The sequence below is a fragment of the Drosophila eugracilis genome, unplaced genomic scaffold (assembly GCF_018153835.1).
Source record: "Drosophila eugracilis isolate 14026-0451.02 unplaced genomic scaffold, ASM1815383v1 contig_2154, whole genome shotgun sequence".
NCBI classification, from domain to species: Eukaryota; Metazoa; Arthropoda; class Insecta; order Diptera; family Drosophilidae; genus Drosophila; species Drosophila eugracilis.
Window position 1 is genome coordinate 13,011,676 of NW_024573038.1, and position 16,331 is coordinate 13,028,006.

The 16,331-nt window shown below is 37.0% G+C and overlaps 1 long non-coding RNA gene across 1 annotated transcript in view; it reads right to left on the reverse strand.

Annotated features, from left to right (window-relative positions):
- The window catches only part of LOC108118202, a 143,968-nt gene extending 127,999 nt beyond the window's left edge, over nt 1-15,969 (reverse strand). Inside the window, exon 1 of the long non-coding RNA XR_001772920.2 lies at nt 15,441-15,969. This is a non-coding gene — a long non-coding RNA (uncharacterized LOC108118202). The remainder of the gene's footprint in view (nt 1-15,440) is intronic.
- Between the last annotated feature and the right edge of the window lie 362 nt (nt 15,970-16,331).

The window sequence follows — 16,331 nt, forward strand, 5'->3', positions numbered from 1 at the left end:
TATAAATATTTTAAAATTTGATTTTGCGAGTGTATTTTGTTTTAAAAAACAGAATTTTAAGCTGTTCTATTAAAAAAAACTCTTCAAAAATGTTTATTTCATATTTTTATCCACATTTTAAAAATATTTAAAATTACATTTTGTTAAGGAATTACCCTATAGAAAATGATTTTCTTTTAAACTTACTTTAAAAGTGTACCAAAAACTGGCAGCAGACCAAAATCTCAATATTACTGCATTCGCAGCCGCCCACTGACCTTCTCGCCCATACCGTGACCTTGCCGGCTTGTTTGCAAAGGCAAAGAACATGTGTTTTTTGCGAGGCGAAAGTTTTTTCCCTTTAACACACACCACCACCCCCCCTTTACCACCCAACGATTGCATCAATCAAAAGCTTCGCTTAGCGCCCAGCCAAAGAAAACTCAATTAAAGCAAATAGAAATTAATTGAAAGTCTGCGGCAGGAATGCACATAAACACTACGATTTAACTGCGAGTGAAACGGGTAAACAACGCACACAAAGTGAAAAACTTAATTGGCTCAAGGGTTGAGGAGGAACGTAAATGCATTGTAAAAGGATTTTCCAAGGAAACCTAATCCCCGCGTTATGTAAACAAAACAAATGGCGATTAAATAGCCGGAGAGCTAAAAAGAGGTTCTCCATTAATTGATATTTATAAATAACCGAAGCTCAGGGGATATTAAGAAGGAAGATTGAGTGGGCTGTCCTGTGGGTTAGAATGTGCCGAAACTAATTGAAAGAAGTTTATTTTACGGAGGTTTTGTATTATAAAGTTTGCCAAAGGGTTAATGTGGGAAATGCTAAGAATATTTCAAAGGTTATCTTAGTTTAGAAGCCTTATAGGGGTTAATACAGGGGGGGGGCTCAACGGCTATGCTCTCAGTCCCAGAGTTTGAGTGCTGTTGTTTTGTGAATCCTTCTTCCATATTGCTTTGCTCTCCCATAAGCTTTGAGCGCTCGCGGAGCTAATCCACTAACAATTTTTTGTTTTCTTCTTTCCGCTTCATTCCGTCGCCAAAAGCAACATAATTAGTTCTTCTTTCTTCCTCGATCATCCTCGAACTCCTAACCCGATACAAATTTTTCGTTTTCCTTTTTCCGCCTCATCCCGTCGTCAACTTCTTCTTTCTTTCAGTTCATGTTAGTAAATGCTCTCCCTGCCCTAGACAACAAAAAACAAAGAGAGAAGGGATATCAGTAAGAGCTATCGACGAGCTACCATCTAGCGGAAGAAGTAGAAATCACGGAAAACACTAAGCCGAAGGCGAGAAGTTCAGCGAAAGAAGTAGAAAACTAAAAGAGAAACAATGAAGACACGAGGAACCAAGAAGAGTATTCGTGAAGATCTAACGAAGAGAAGTCGTGCTCAAGCCGAGCAAAAACGTCGCGAATGAAAATGCGAAAGAAATGTAAACCACAGTAAAGATTGTTACGAAAACGAGAGGTTCAGCGAAAGAACTAGGAAACGAAGAAAGAAGCAACGGGAACACAATGAACGAGGGATGAGTATTCGAAAAGATCTAACGAAGTGAACCCGAGCTCTTGCAGAGCAAAAATGACGTGACGATGATCGGATAAAATTCAGTTTGGCATTGTATTAAATAATATAAAATAAATTTTAATGGAAATAAAAACTAAATATTGTTAAATATAAAACGTCAATGTAATAAAAGAAACCCCCGTTATGACGAAACCTTAAATATTAAACTTGAACAGCAGTAAGAAACTCCTTAAAACTTCTCTTCCCTTGACAACTTCTTTAAACTCAATCCTTAGCCTTCGTAGAGTACTGCAAGTTAAAACTCCCCAGACTATAATCAAAAGATATTTTTCGTACACCTTAACTTTAAATCAAAATCACTATTCACGCGAAGCTCTACCTCCTAACCACTTTTACAGTCATTTCCATCCCCAGACAACCATTTTAAAAGCCATCCATCAGTCTCCCCATCAACCTGTAAGTACGAAACAAAGACCTCCGGTCGGATCTAGCGATTTATTTAGCTACTCGAAACGCACTCAGCTTAACCGCAAAAAGTCGCCTCGCATTTTTATCCTCGAACTGCACTCATGTAAATGGATATTGATATGGATGCCACGCCCTCGCCAAAAAAAAAGAAGAAGAAGAAGAGTGTATCTAGAAATCGAACAACATTTGACGCTTTGCCACCTTGACAATTTGTATGGCAAAACCGAAAGAAACATAGCTGGGAAAAGGAAAACCCCTAGGAAAAAGCTGAAACTGAAACTGAAGTTGTAAACAACGGCGGCAGAGAGAGAGAAAGATCAGCAAGTGTAAAAGGTAAATCGCTGACATGCAATGCACATTTTTCAAACAGTCACAAGCTACTGGCATTAATATTGGCGAATTGAGATATAGATACTACCCATAAGACCGTAATTTGAGAGAGATGGCAATAGTAGCAACAGAGCGAGACGCAGCAAAGCGAATGTACACAAATTGCCATTTGGCGTTAACTGAGAAATGCACTTTTAAGCTATCGCAGTTCCCGCCTTAACCCGCCTTAAACCCCCCTTTACACCCCTTGGCAATCCCTTGACATCGAATTGAGCTTGCAGTCCTTGAATGCAATCTGTCAGGATATTTTGAGTGTGCTCAGAGCGATTGGTAAGGTCCTGCGGATTAAAACAGGTTGTGGCTGGCGAAATACACTTTTTTTGATAAGTTAATAAGGTACCTGATTAACAGATTTTAAATTGCAAAAGTTTGTAAATGAAAAACTAATGAAATTGCTTTTTAAAGAGTTTAAAAAGTCAATCCAAATAGGTTTTAATTTTGACCTTTTTATAAAATATATACAGAAGTTATGTTGTGGTAAATTTTAGTTTTATTTAAGAACATATTTATCGATTTATAGAATCTATATCTTATAGAATACAATGTCCCCCGATTAGCATATGTGGCTTGTCAAACAATCCGTAAAGTTAAGGTACTTTGGCCTTATATCAGGGCATTAAACGCAACCCCAAGGCGGGCCCCTCGTGGCATGCAACATTCCTTGTTTTTATGCAAGAAAGTTGGCAACTTTTGGCTGAATTGCATACAGCAGAGGGGAGATCTTTGTGTGTGTTTGACTTACTTTCTTTTTTTAGCTTTTTCTTCTTTTTTTTTAGTTTGCCTGCTCAACGTTGTGCTTCTCTATAAACAACAGTTACTTAGCATTAGCGTGTAGCGCAACTAAAAGCAAAAGCCAGGGCACGTAGTAAAGGTGGAAAATCCCAAAGGCACTGGCGAAATTCCATGGCTAAAAGAGAAGAGGGAGGGAGGGGGGCTAAATCCAGGCTGATGTATGTGTGCTACCCCTGCATGTCTAAGTACTAAACCAATTGCAAAAGCAACAACTTGCTGGTTGGCATTTCCACCTGTTCACCTGGTTCGCTAGCTCACTGGCTCACTGCTCCATCACCTGGAGCATTCAGTTGACCTCAGCATCGACAGCTGGAGCAACAAGCAGCACTTAACAAATGGTAAAAGCATCAACAAGCTTCCGCATTTTCCGCATCCGCATCCGCAACGGAACGCGATGTCGAGAACCCCGAGATGCGAGGTTGCGAGGATGCGAGATGCCAAGCGTCGGCGAAGGTAGATAAAATGTCTTAGCTCTTGACGCTTTTGCCAGCTACCAGTTTGTGCACTAAGAAAAATGGTCAACTAAGAAGTTTATCTTTGGAAATAATAATTTTTAAGACTTTAAAAATAAGTCCTTAAAATTTTTGTAAATATTTTGATATAAACTTTAAAATAAACTCTCCTTCATTATGGTTTTAACTTTTCTAACTTCATTTTTAATAAGAAAAAAGTAATCTTTATCTTAATTATCAGTTTAAAAAATCCTTTAAAAATCTTACTAAAAGCCTAACTAGTTATTTATTATTTAAAAAAAAAAAATGTTAATAAAAAAATCAAATTTTTTAAAAGTGCTTTAAAAATGATTTTCAGTTTTTCGTTGTGCAGCTTCCGGCTGTTGTTGTTACAATTGTTGTTGTGGCTGTAGCTGTTGAGCGATTATGCCAAGGAGCCCGGCGAACGATGTCGGTGGCGTTACCTTTACCGTTTTACCTTGCCGTTTCTTACCTTTAGCTCTTGCTCTCCTTGTACCTATACCTATACCTATACCTATACCTATATACCTTTACCGTTGCCGGCACTTGAATGGCATGGAGCACGTGTAAAGCGTCTGAAGTGTGTCGGCATGGGATTGAGAATCAAGGGGAATGAGGCTTTTCTTCCATGGAAAGTGTATGTACGATAGTCAGGCGACACAAAGCTAAGTGAAAAGTGTAAAAAGTAAACATTTTTCAAATGTCTAAAGGTAAACTTTAGTTGGCAAAAGGAATTAGAGAAGAAAGATAAGTACGAAATTTGAAAATTGACAAGAAAAAAAGTGTTTTGTCTTTGGATTAGGAATGAAAAGTTAGAAAATAATTGATTTTATTTGATATAAAAGGGAAGTTTTGGTTAAATAAATTGAAGAAAAACTTCAAAAGCGAAGGTATAAAAGACTACCAACTTTTTAAGTCCTAAAAAAATGTGTTAATATTATAAAATATTCATAAGAAAGTTAATAAACATATTAATAACATATTAGTTCTTAAACATTCCTTAAATAAAATCCTCCCTTTCCCTGTAAAAGCTATACTCCTATATAATTATATCACACCCCAACACGCTGCCTTTGAAATTGCTCTTTCCACGAATGCAATTTCCCCAAACCCCTTGCAGCCATTCACAATCCTTCAGAAAATTGTGCTATTGCGAAATGAACTTTTCATTTAGCATAACAAAAGAGAAAAGCAAAGCCCTGCCTGCCACGCCTCCGCATTTCGTGGGGGAAAACCTCTCTAAAAACTCGTCTAAGTCTTGTGCCAATTTTCCCTCTCCCCCTCCAACCCAAAAGCTTTTGTTTTGTTATGTAATGCATGTTTATGGTTTTTCATCATTAATTTGTCGATGAAACTTATGGCAATATTCCCAGGAAATGTTTGCACAAGCATTACCATTGAGAGTGTGTGTGTGTGTGTGTGTTGGTAGCTGAAAAGCGGAAAAGTGGGCGTCAAAATTGGGCGAACTGTGTATGTGGGTAACTTTTCACTGGAATTTGACGATTTTCTGGGTTGCGTTCTGTGTTATTGTTTGCCAAGTTTTTGCATATTATCAACGGCAGCAGCGGCAGCCGAAATGCGTTCATAAAATAATGTAATCTGTTTAAAAACAAACATGTCTTGAGCAATTTCGCGCGACTAGGGACATATTAAAATGAGAGGCGGTCCCGGAAAAAACGGGCATGGCCACACTCCTACCCCTCCCTCCCACCTATCTCGCTTGCTTACCACAAAATTCTTGCGCCACCTAAAACAACAAACCAGAAAACAAAAACAACAGCCGAAGAGGCTAAAAGTGGCGGTAGCAGCAAAGAGCCGTTAACAAGAATAAGTTGGGAAGAAAATGGCTAGTGAAATGGCGAGGGGAGAACCAACAAAAAATAGGGTACAGTAAGTACTAGGAAGTTAGGAATATTTTTTTAAATTTTATATTTTTCGGGTATTTTTAGGGAATTTTTAAGAATTTTTAGTGTTTAAGTTTTACAAAAAAAATATATATTTTTTAATATTACTAAAAGATATTTTTTTATTCAAAATGCATTGCCTACTTTTTAGCGAAAAACTAAGAAGACATCTAAAATCCAATTTTTGACCCTATTAATATGAAATTTGGTAGGTAAGAAGAAATGCCTAAATAAGTAAAGTTTCCTTAGGTTTCACTGTACAACTCCACCGCCTTGCCACGTGTCTCTTCCTTTAACTCCTCGTTGTGGAAACAAATTTTATGCCAAGATAAGTGAGACGGCGAATGGGACGGCAACGGCAACGGCAACGGCAACGGCAACGGCGACGTCGACAGCGATAACAACTTTCCCGTTACCAACGTGGCTGCAATTTTAGCGAGTGAAGTTTTTGAGAATTCATGATGAAAACTAAAAGCAGACGCAAGACGACAACGTCCCAGGCAGCCATGGGTTAAGTCATAGAAACTAGGAGGGGAGGGCAGAAAGTTTGCCGGCATTTAGAGTCGGCAACCCCTCGGCGACCAACATTTTATGTATATTGACAAGTTATTAAAGTGATAACTGAGCAGCTTCAAGCTACCGCAGCCATTAAATCACAGCAAACCAAGCAACTGTAATAAACAAATCTCGCCAAAAAGCGGATAAATCTGAATTTTCAGGTAAGAAAAACTAAAAGCCAAGTAAATATTCATAAATACCAAAGTTTTGACTTTACGAGAAGAAGGGTTCATTTACCCGGAGAAGTTTTTAGTTAGTACTCTTTGGGGCTACAAAGGCAAAATAATAACTTTTGGAAAATTTACAGAAAATACATGAAAATAAAGATCATACCAAATTTTACATAAACCTCTTCCCCTATCTACATGGTATGTAACCATTCCAAACAGAGCGTAAACTTACACGCACTCTACGCTTTCTAATTGGATTTACTTCGAATAAGAATTTCTGCCGCATATCTTCTCTCTTTCTTTCAAAGGCAAAAACAACAAAGCAAAACGTCACCATTCCAACTGTAAACAACAGCAAACACATTGTGAAACTGTCGCAGAGTCGCCAAAAATGTCCCGTTAGTTGGAAACTTTCATAGTTTAAAAAAAAAACTACAACAAAAAAAAGAGCTTGCAGTGAAATAAAAGTTTTTAAACAATAACTAAAAACCTTCAAGCCCGCGGATTTGGCTTTGTGTTTTAACGTTGCAAATTTTTGTTGAAAAATTGTTAAAATTGCTTTACGTTGCCAGAAGGGCTAAATTTTCACAAGTGACCATTAAAAACACGCTAATTGGGCCTCTTTGTTAACCGAAATGTCCGCATTATGCCAATATTAATAGGACTTAACTTTTTTTTACCTAATTATGGCAATAAATTAGTTTTTTTGTTATAAAAAAAATATAGAAAAACCAATTAGATTAACAGAAGATCGATTTCAGCTGTTATCGTCGTTTATTTGGCTCAGCTTGACAATCGAAATGCAATCGAAATTTAAATTTAAATTGAAATGTGCATTAAAGCGAGCCGGAACAATATGGAGTAATTTAAATTTTGCAGCCACTTTGCTAATGCAATTACACTTTAACTTGAGAGCAGCATTCCATTCTCACTCACACACACAATCGCACGCACAGCTCTTTGTTGTTCAAAATACAGTTGTGGTTATCCAAATAGGACTTTAAGGTTTCTGATTATAAGCAGATTGAAAAGTTTTAAAATAATTTATATTGAAACTTAGAACTTAAAAATAATCTTAAAGTTTTCTTTAATTTTTTAAAGCTCTTATGTTCATTTTTCAAATTAATAATTAAATATTACATAATGTTAAATATGATATATATTTTAAATAGGTTAAAAATAAAAATATATCTGTTTTAAAAAAAAAAATTTTTTTTTCAAGTCATATTTAGATGTTACCTATTATTTTAACCGCAACTGTAGCTCGCATATCTATTTCTGTATGTTTGTCGCCCCTTTCCAAGAGTTAACTCCTTTCTGCCGTTAAAAGATCTTTGTTGAAGCGTAACAGTAAGCAAGTTTCCCCACAGCCAGCCACTACTTAAAATATGAGCACCCATTTCCTTTGGTCAAGCAATTGAAAATGATTTTCGAGTGACAACGGCAGCAGTAGCAGCAGTAGCAGCAGCAGCAGCAGAAAGTAGTTGCCAGAGTCAAAACAGACGAAATTTGTCGAAAATCCTGTGAACAAGCGAAAGGACAAAGTGCTAGGACATTGCCGGGCAAAAAGGATTACGTCGAGCATATGTATTCTATGGCTGAGTGAACTTCATCTCGTCTTTTTCGTCTCCGGCCAAACTTATGCGTTTGACTCGGTTGCAGAGATTTCAATTTGCCGATACCAATTCGCTTGTATGATGCTAGCTGATGCTTTCTTTCTTCCTTTCTCCCATCTCTTTTTGCCAATTGTCCTTTTTGGCTAAGGGGATTGGCCCGAAATCCGTAAACCATCCCAGACCAGGCCAGCCTAATATGACATTTGAAGTGATTTTTATGGGAAAGTTGCTGATGCTTCCTGAAATCCGGCGTCGAAATTTTTTACGACCGCTTCGAATGTCCTGTCTATATCCTGTTTGCGAAACTCATGCCATTTTGGCCAGTGAGACAAAGGACACCCAAACACCCACACACACACACACACACCGTTGGGTAGAAAAAACACCCTTGAAAATTTCTAATCTCTTAATGGATGACAATCTGCGTTTTAAATGGTTTGCACGAGTCCCCCGGAAAAGCGGGGGAAAACCCCTCCGAGAGCAGAGCAGCAAAACACACACAGCTCCAAAATAAAGAAGAAAAAAATAAAACTAATTCCATCAAGCGTCGCGCGCGTCCTGCTTTTGTTTGCCTAATGAAAGAACGCTGTTTGGGCAAGTTTTTAAAGGATATATTTTTTTTTTTTTTTTTTATTTGCTTCGTTCTGGCTTCCGTGCTCCCTCGATTCCTTTGTTTGATTTCTGGCTAGCTGGAGAAAATGATTTGGAAAATTGACATACCATGTCAGGGCTAATCACACGGCCCACTGATTGAATGACTGACTAGCTAGTCGGCTGGCTGGCTGACTGACTGACAAGTCGCCGTAACAAAGGCAACAATCATAAATCATGTGTCTATAATCAGTAAATAAATCTTTTTTTCTGCTGTCGCTTCAAATATTTATGATGATGTCTCGAAAATTTGGCTGCGACTAATCAAATTATATAAGTTAAACCCAACGCCTAAAGGGAATTATGCACTGGTAGTTAAAGATAGTTTAATATAATATCTTAAAATGCCTTGCCTAACATGTATTTTTGAAGTTAATTTATGTAATATTAAAAATCTTTTATTTAAGATTACTGAATCGAAATAGTTAAGATAAAATTCTGGGAAAATATCTTCATATTTTTCAAATTTAACAATTTTTGTCACCGTGAAACTTAGTAAAACCTCTGCCAAGTGGCTGCGTGGAGTAGCTAAGCGTTGTGTAGATGAAAGAGCTTAACCATTATAGTTGCTTTTGATTTTCCTCCGGTGGCTGTAGATGTGAATGACAATCTCTATGAGGAAAGTGGGATTAAATATAGGCGGGGAGATGGCGGACCAATCTCAGACATGCTGGCGACGCAAACATGTCATCGATGTGGAATGTCGGGGGAGCTTTTCGCGTATTTCGTGACAGCGGCGAGCAACAGAAGAGCACAACGCACGGCACTTCAATACCCGCAGGATAATCTTGAATAATAAAGGACCACCCACAAAATCACCCACACACCTAAGCAGTTCATATAGCAAAGAACTTCTAAAAGCAGTCACACTCACTTGGGGGGAAATAAATTGGTGGAAAATATAAAAAGAAATTAGTTGAGAGAAATTTTTATAATGGTTATAAAATTTGAAATATTTTTTGTTTTAAGATTTTTAATAGATGAATAAAAAAAATCTTGGCTTAGGTAATACAAATTAGTGACTAGCTTAAGGGAACTTATCATGTAGAAAATGTAAATAATTGAATTAGCAATCTTTCTCTTACAGTATTCCACTTGTAGTTTCGCTGATAAACAAATTGCAACAATTTGTGCGCTTTCATGCTTTTCAGGCCCAAACAAGTTGCTTTAAAATGCACAGATACTAAAAGAGATGGCTAACAAACACACAAACGGGCATAAAAAAGGGAAATGACAGGCACTCAAAAAGCACACAGGAAACTATTTTGTTATTTTTTTAAAGAAAATTCCCAGAAAAATGTATTTTCCTTTACAAAAAAAGCTCTAAAAATCTTTAGGAAATTTAAATTAAATTTTAAGAAATTTATTAAATATATTTTTATATTAAGAACACATAGTTTTCATTTTTTAAGAAATAATTGCTAACATTTTTGGTTTATTTCTTATTTAAAACGAAATTTGATATTATTTCGAGTTGAGCTTCCTCTTTGGTCATATTTTCTTTGGTAATTTCAATACTCAAAAAATTTACCAAAATTACACAACTTTCTTATTTTGTGCATTGTTTTTACTTAAATTTAATCAAATAAAAAACATATTTTTTCTCTCTGCATCAATGAGCTGTGTCGTTTTTACACGATTGTAATGCCATTTTGTGTGTCGACGCATCGCCAGTGCCATTTGAATATTTCACAAAGCAAAGTCCGGGGGATTCCCGTTCAGACCAGGAGTAAATCAAATCCCCGGCTTGTCTAGCTTTGTATGCTACCTCTATATATGCTCCACCTGCCCCTGCACCTTTCTCTTATCCGATTTCTATACGTGTTTTTGGTTGCTTTTTAATTATAGCCTTTAAATGCCGAACCATCTAACGTGTATTTTATTTATTTCACAGCTACGGGCTGTGCCCTCATCAGACAATCAGACAATGTGCCGGAAAAACGCGGCATGTTGTGGTGTATGAAATAGATGGCAAGTCCCCTCCCTGGCAAACTTCCGTTTTACCACCCACCCCCTACCAACATTTCTCTAGGAGATCTACCAACCATCATTCCCATCATCTAAGAGGAAGAGAGTAGAGGGAGTCTGGATAGAAAGCGCTAAAATTACTCGGGCGCTTTTAATTTGATATGCAAATACAGCAAAAAACGAAAGCAAAGGCGGCGCAAAAGGTTGTGATGATGGAAATGTGGAAAAGTGAAAAGCAGATGGGACAGCCATGCCCCCTTTCTTTTCTGGGTGGATCTACTATGAAACACGTTTGTCTATTTGCAGTTCAAAGTCTCAAATGAAGTGCGGTGCGAGGATATCAAACATGGGGTATGGTTGGGGTTAGTGTTGGGTTAAAGGCGGCGGAACAGTCAAGGGGAGGAAGTTTGGGGTCCAAATGGGGTTAGAGGGTTAAAGCGAGGGGTCTGGGAGGTTAAGGGCTGGCTGGGACATGGCTTTTGGTTACCAACTATACAGTGGGAAAAGTGATTTCCGGATGCTTCAGAGAGACTAAATTTGAAAGGATATAAAGTTGAACTCCTAAAAGATATTTTTGCGTATTTTTAAATATAATTTTAGAGACTTTAATTTTCCTTAATCCATTAAGAACAAATCTTTAAACCAATCAAGGAAAACTACACTTTATTTTCGTACAATTTAATGTCACTTTTCTTCGACTTTTCCTCTTAGTATTTCCCCTTTTTATAGACTTTTTATTACAGTGTAAGCATCATAATGGGAACTCCTGTCTACGACAGCGCCTGCCAGCACTTTTTATGATGTGGCTAAGTTTCGAGGATAGTTTCGGATAGCCTGGATCAAAAAGGGAACGCAGGACAGTAACGGTGGCACAAAAATAAGAAAGAAACAGCCGCATCAGGACGAGCAAAAAGGATAACGAGAGATTGGCATGAGATGTCATTGCCATGGCAATTAAAAATGGCGGGCTTTAACTATCACATAATCTGTTGATAGTCGCTTAAGACACTAGAGATTGTCGCAGAGTCTTGGAGGTGGAGGTGGAAGCTAAAAACCATAGCAAGAAATCCCATAAAAGTGGAAAAACGAGCGAGAAAAATTCGTTTTGCTAAGGACTGCGGAATATTTATACAAGAATGAATGGCAAATGAGCATAGACAGGGATGTAGATAAGAATGAGAAACTAAGTGCAAAATAGTCAGAGGTTTAACAAAGAAGAAATAGTTAGTAAAACAAAAATTAAGCGAAAATTAATCAAAAATTAAGAGAAATTTAAAGGAGAATAGTTTAATGGGTTTTCGTTTGGTATTAGTAGAGTTTTTTTTATCAAAAACATAACATTAAATTGTGAAATATATAGAAAATTCAGATTCATGAACCCAATTTGTAAACTCACAATATTCCCCCCTTCTTACCAAAGTAACCCCCCTGGAAAATGTGCAATCTTTGCCCCCCAAATTCATACTTGAATAAATAACTCTCCCCTGTCGCATTTTATTACTTAGCACTGCATCCGTTTGATGTGTTTCCTTTGAACTACCCGCCCCGAAACACCTCCCAAACTGACCAAACACACCCTTAGAATGAGCATTGAATAACCATTCACGCCCAAAAAAAAAATGTAATTTGATACTTTTTTTCTGCTGACGCAGAAAGTGAGTGCCTGGCATATCTAAAACCATGCAGCAAATTAATCGGCACACGTTCGAAGACTAATCGCTTTATGAATGCCACTGATGAGGGGCCAAAAAAACGACACAGCCCTTCAAAATTAACAGCCTCCAAATTAGAGTTGTCATTCTTGTATTAAAAGCAAAAAAAAATAAGAAATTTTAGTTAGTAAAATAGAAATTTGTCCCTGAAACTATAAATATTTTTGAAGCATGTTAAAAAATAGAAAAAAAAGAATATATTTTAAAATAATCTTTAACTTTAACTTTAATATTTTGTATATTAAAAAGGTAAAAATACTAAAAAGAACGTAAAAAAAAGGTTAAAAATAACTTTTAGGTTTAATTTATGAAATTTAAATTTAATCAATTGAAAAAAATATATAAAAAATGTGTAAATTTAACATCTTTAAGTCCCATTTAGAAGCCCTACCATCCTCCTAACAATCCTAAGAAATCCCACAAAGCTAGCCTTTTAAAAGCTAACTTCCCATCACTGGCCTAAACAATTTTAACGTCATCATGCGACGTCATTGCATCCATCCATCCATCGTCGCTCTCAATCGCTGTGCACTCAATCACATGCCGGAAATCAAACGAAGCGGATGTCCGTTGGGTTGCCGATTGCTCGATGGAAGAGATGTTAGTAGAGGGTAGAGGTATTTGGACTCTGGAGGATATGGGCAATGTGTGCTGGGCCCATGCCCATTGCAGTTAACCGCAATCTGAAATCGAAAGTCCGCTGATTAAAACTCCACTGCCGAAATTGTTCAGCGAACGACAAGTTTCAGGAAATTTATGCAAATCAATCAGTAAATTGATTAAAATCTTTAATACCTGATAATGTTAGTCATTCAGGTAGTTAAAGGAATAATATTTAATATTAGAAGGAGAGATTTAATATTAAAAAAAGAAACATAGGTTGTTCAGGGTTGACTGGTGAGACATAAAACTTCTGCAATTCCTTACAAATAGCCTGCCATTGAGTTTTTTTTTCTCAACATTTTATTGCCCGTTTCGCCAGACAAAATTGCTACTAAATCCGGCGCCAGTTTCCACATAAACGCAAAGCTCAAAAAAGGATGAAATTGAAGGGCCAAAAAAGAACCTTTCTTTCTCCGCAAGGTTGGAAAAATGCTCTGTAAGAGGAAACTACATCTTACCATTTACTTGGGCATTGATTGTTACCATGACAGCCTGAAAACCCATTTGGATCAAGGTTCATCATTATGATGGAATCGAATATTTGACACGAACGGCGGTTTATGAGCCGTAACTAAAGATTTTATTTAGAGAATATTTATAGAAAGTTTGATTCAGATTTAGGTTTTATATATTAGGATATTTTCTTTGAATTGCTTAGAATTTTATTTAAAGCAATTGAATTTGATTTTTATACATTTTTTCCCAATGTAAAAGTTTCTTAAAAGTTTTTCTTAAAAACTTCAACTTCAACTTTTTCTTTTAATCTTTCTAACACCTTTCATATCACTTAACCCTTTTCCGCCACTTATCACTTTAAGACACGTTTGGAAATTAAAGGCCTTGCCAATTTTTTCGTGACATCAACTAGGTTTGTATTAGATTCCTTGAGCAGGGTGTGCTGGAAAATCCTTAAGGACTCCCCTTGAAGGGTTGACACTCGTAGCTGGTCCGTCTGACTGTCTGGTGTATAGTTTCCTTCTTTTTCCCAGGATTTTTTTTTATTATTGTTTATACGATTTCGATAACGCAGACGGAAATTGCCAAGACCCTTGGCCACTCTTCTGCTTCTCCACCTTTCCCCACTTGTCTTTCTCCTATTGTATTTCCTGCCAAGGGCGAGCAACAAAAAACGAATTAAAAACCGAAAGACAGACACCCGGGGACAGGGAAATCGAGACAAACAAAATGCGTGAAATGCTTGTAGTCGTGTATGTACATTCATATGTACATACATATGTAGATATATACATACATACATACATATGTATATAGTAGATGCCATAGAGATCTGCACATGGGGTATAGTTTACGGCTTGTGTTGGTCATTTTTAATTTGAATGCGAAAGAAGAAACATCGAATTACATTTTTTTATGGGCCAGCATGGGAAGGGCTTAGCATTTGATTGAAAACGAAAAGACAAGAAAAACAATTTTGTTTCCAACTTAAAGCTATAAAAAGATATGGCAGTTGAAAGTTTACGGGTAACATTTTTTTTTACAAAAATTCTAATAAAAAGCATTACTTGAAATGTAAAAGAAGGGTGTTAAAGATTTAGTCCAGGGGGATTAAAATTCCTCTTACGGCAGAGCATTTACTAACACAAATACAAAAAAGCGTGCACAAATTAGTGACACTTTTGTGTTGGTTTGCAGCTGTGCACTTAGAGAAAGAAAAAACACTTTTGTCTTGCTAACCAATTTATCACTTATTTTAACACTCGTGTCAAGGAAAGAGAAATCGCGCGAGGAAAAGAGAAATCATAAGAAATAAATTCCAGTGCAAGTGTTCGAAGATGATCGAGGAAGAAACAAGAACAAAATATATTACAGTTAGCGACGGAATATGGCGGAGAGAGAAAAACGAAAAAATGTTAGTGGATTAGGTGTTCGAGGATGATCGAGGAAGAAAGAAGATGAATTACAGTTAGCAATGGAATATGGCGGAGAGAGAAAAACGAAAAAATGTTAGTGGATTGGGAGTTCGAGGATGATCGAGGAAGAAAGAAGAACAAAATGCATTACAGTTAGCGACAGAATAAGGCGGAAAGAAAAAATCGAAAAATTGCTGGTGGAATATCGCAGCATTTACAAAAACAAAATTGGTATTGAGGAGCTCTGGTTTAGACGAAGATATTTATGTATAAAATATTATTGATCCTTTTAAGCTTTTTTCTCAAGCTTAATTTACTATAAACAGTATCACTTTAAGACACTGTTATCCCCCTTTTAACACACCATACAAAAACAATTAAATCTCATCTTTAATTAAATCTTAATTCATACCTAATAATACTTAAAGAACATTCACCTTAACCATAACCCCTTCCTTAACTTCAATCCAACTTAATGCGCCATAGTTCGCATGCTTAGCAACACCACATTTTCTGCTAACGCCCATTAGACACGCCCCCGTATTTGTGGGTGGGCCAAAAAGGAAAACAGGAAAATGCCCTGACATAACGCTAATTACGCATTTTGTAACCATTTCTAAACACGGCACACGGAGATACTGGCCAAGAGATAGAGAGATGGATGGCAGACACATGACTCACCGCAGGAAAATCCAGACCACCGAAAGCACCCAGCAACCAGCTCCCAAAAAGGCTGCACTGAAAATTGCCAACCTGGAAAAAAAGAAGTTTTGCAGAGGGAAAAATTATTGATTGATTAAGGCAATGTAACTTAAGGAAATTTTATTTAAAATAGAGTTTTTACTTTTAAGTCTGTAAAATCAAAATAAACTTTCGTATTTCTTATTCTAGTTTTGATTTAAAAGATATTTAATACAGCTAAACAGTAAATATTATTTTGTAGGCTAGTTATAAAACTTAATTTTAGATTTTCAATTTGTAAAATTGTTATTTTTCCTTGTGCACCAGCAGCAGAGTAAAACTCTTTACACAAAACAGACGACAGGCGACAGACAACGATGACGATGAGCATGGAAGTGGGAAGTGGGACTGAGAATGGGTCTGGCTGGAACTGGGACTGAGAATGGGAATGGCGATAGCGATGAGGATGGCGACTTTGTAACATGAAAATTGCCACGGCAACGGCGACAAACGCAACATCACGTGCCCCGAAAAACGTTGGTAGGAGGATGGAGATGGCCACCCAAAAAAAACCCGAAACTGAACTCCACTGCCAACCTGTACCCCGGGCACCTGTCGCCCCGGGCTTAACTGACTTTATAGCCTGCGCAACAAATTTCCAGACTAAGAGTCTGGGAATCGGGTTCACTGGCAGTTTGCAGTTTTCACCAGGGCTGAAGTTGGCCGTTTTTCAGGGCTCTTGATCAGGGCTAAGATCATAATTCAGCGGATATTCTTTATGTTTACTAAGCACTTTTTAAGATTAAATTTAAATATTTAAATATGAACTTTATTAACTTATTAACTCATTCTTTAGCTTCCTTTTTTGCCTCCCTGGTTCAAGTTTTCTGG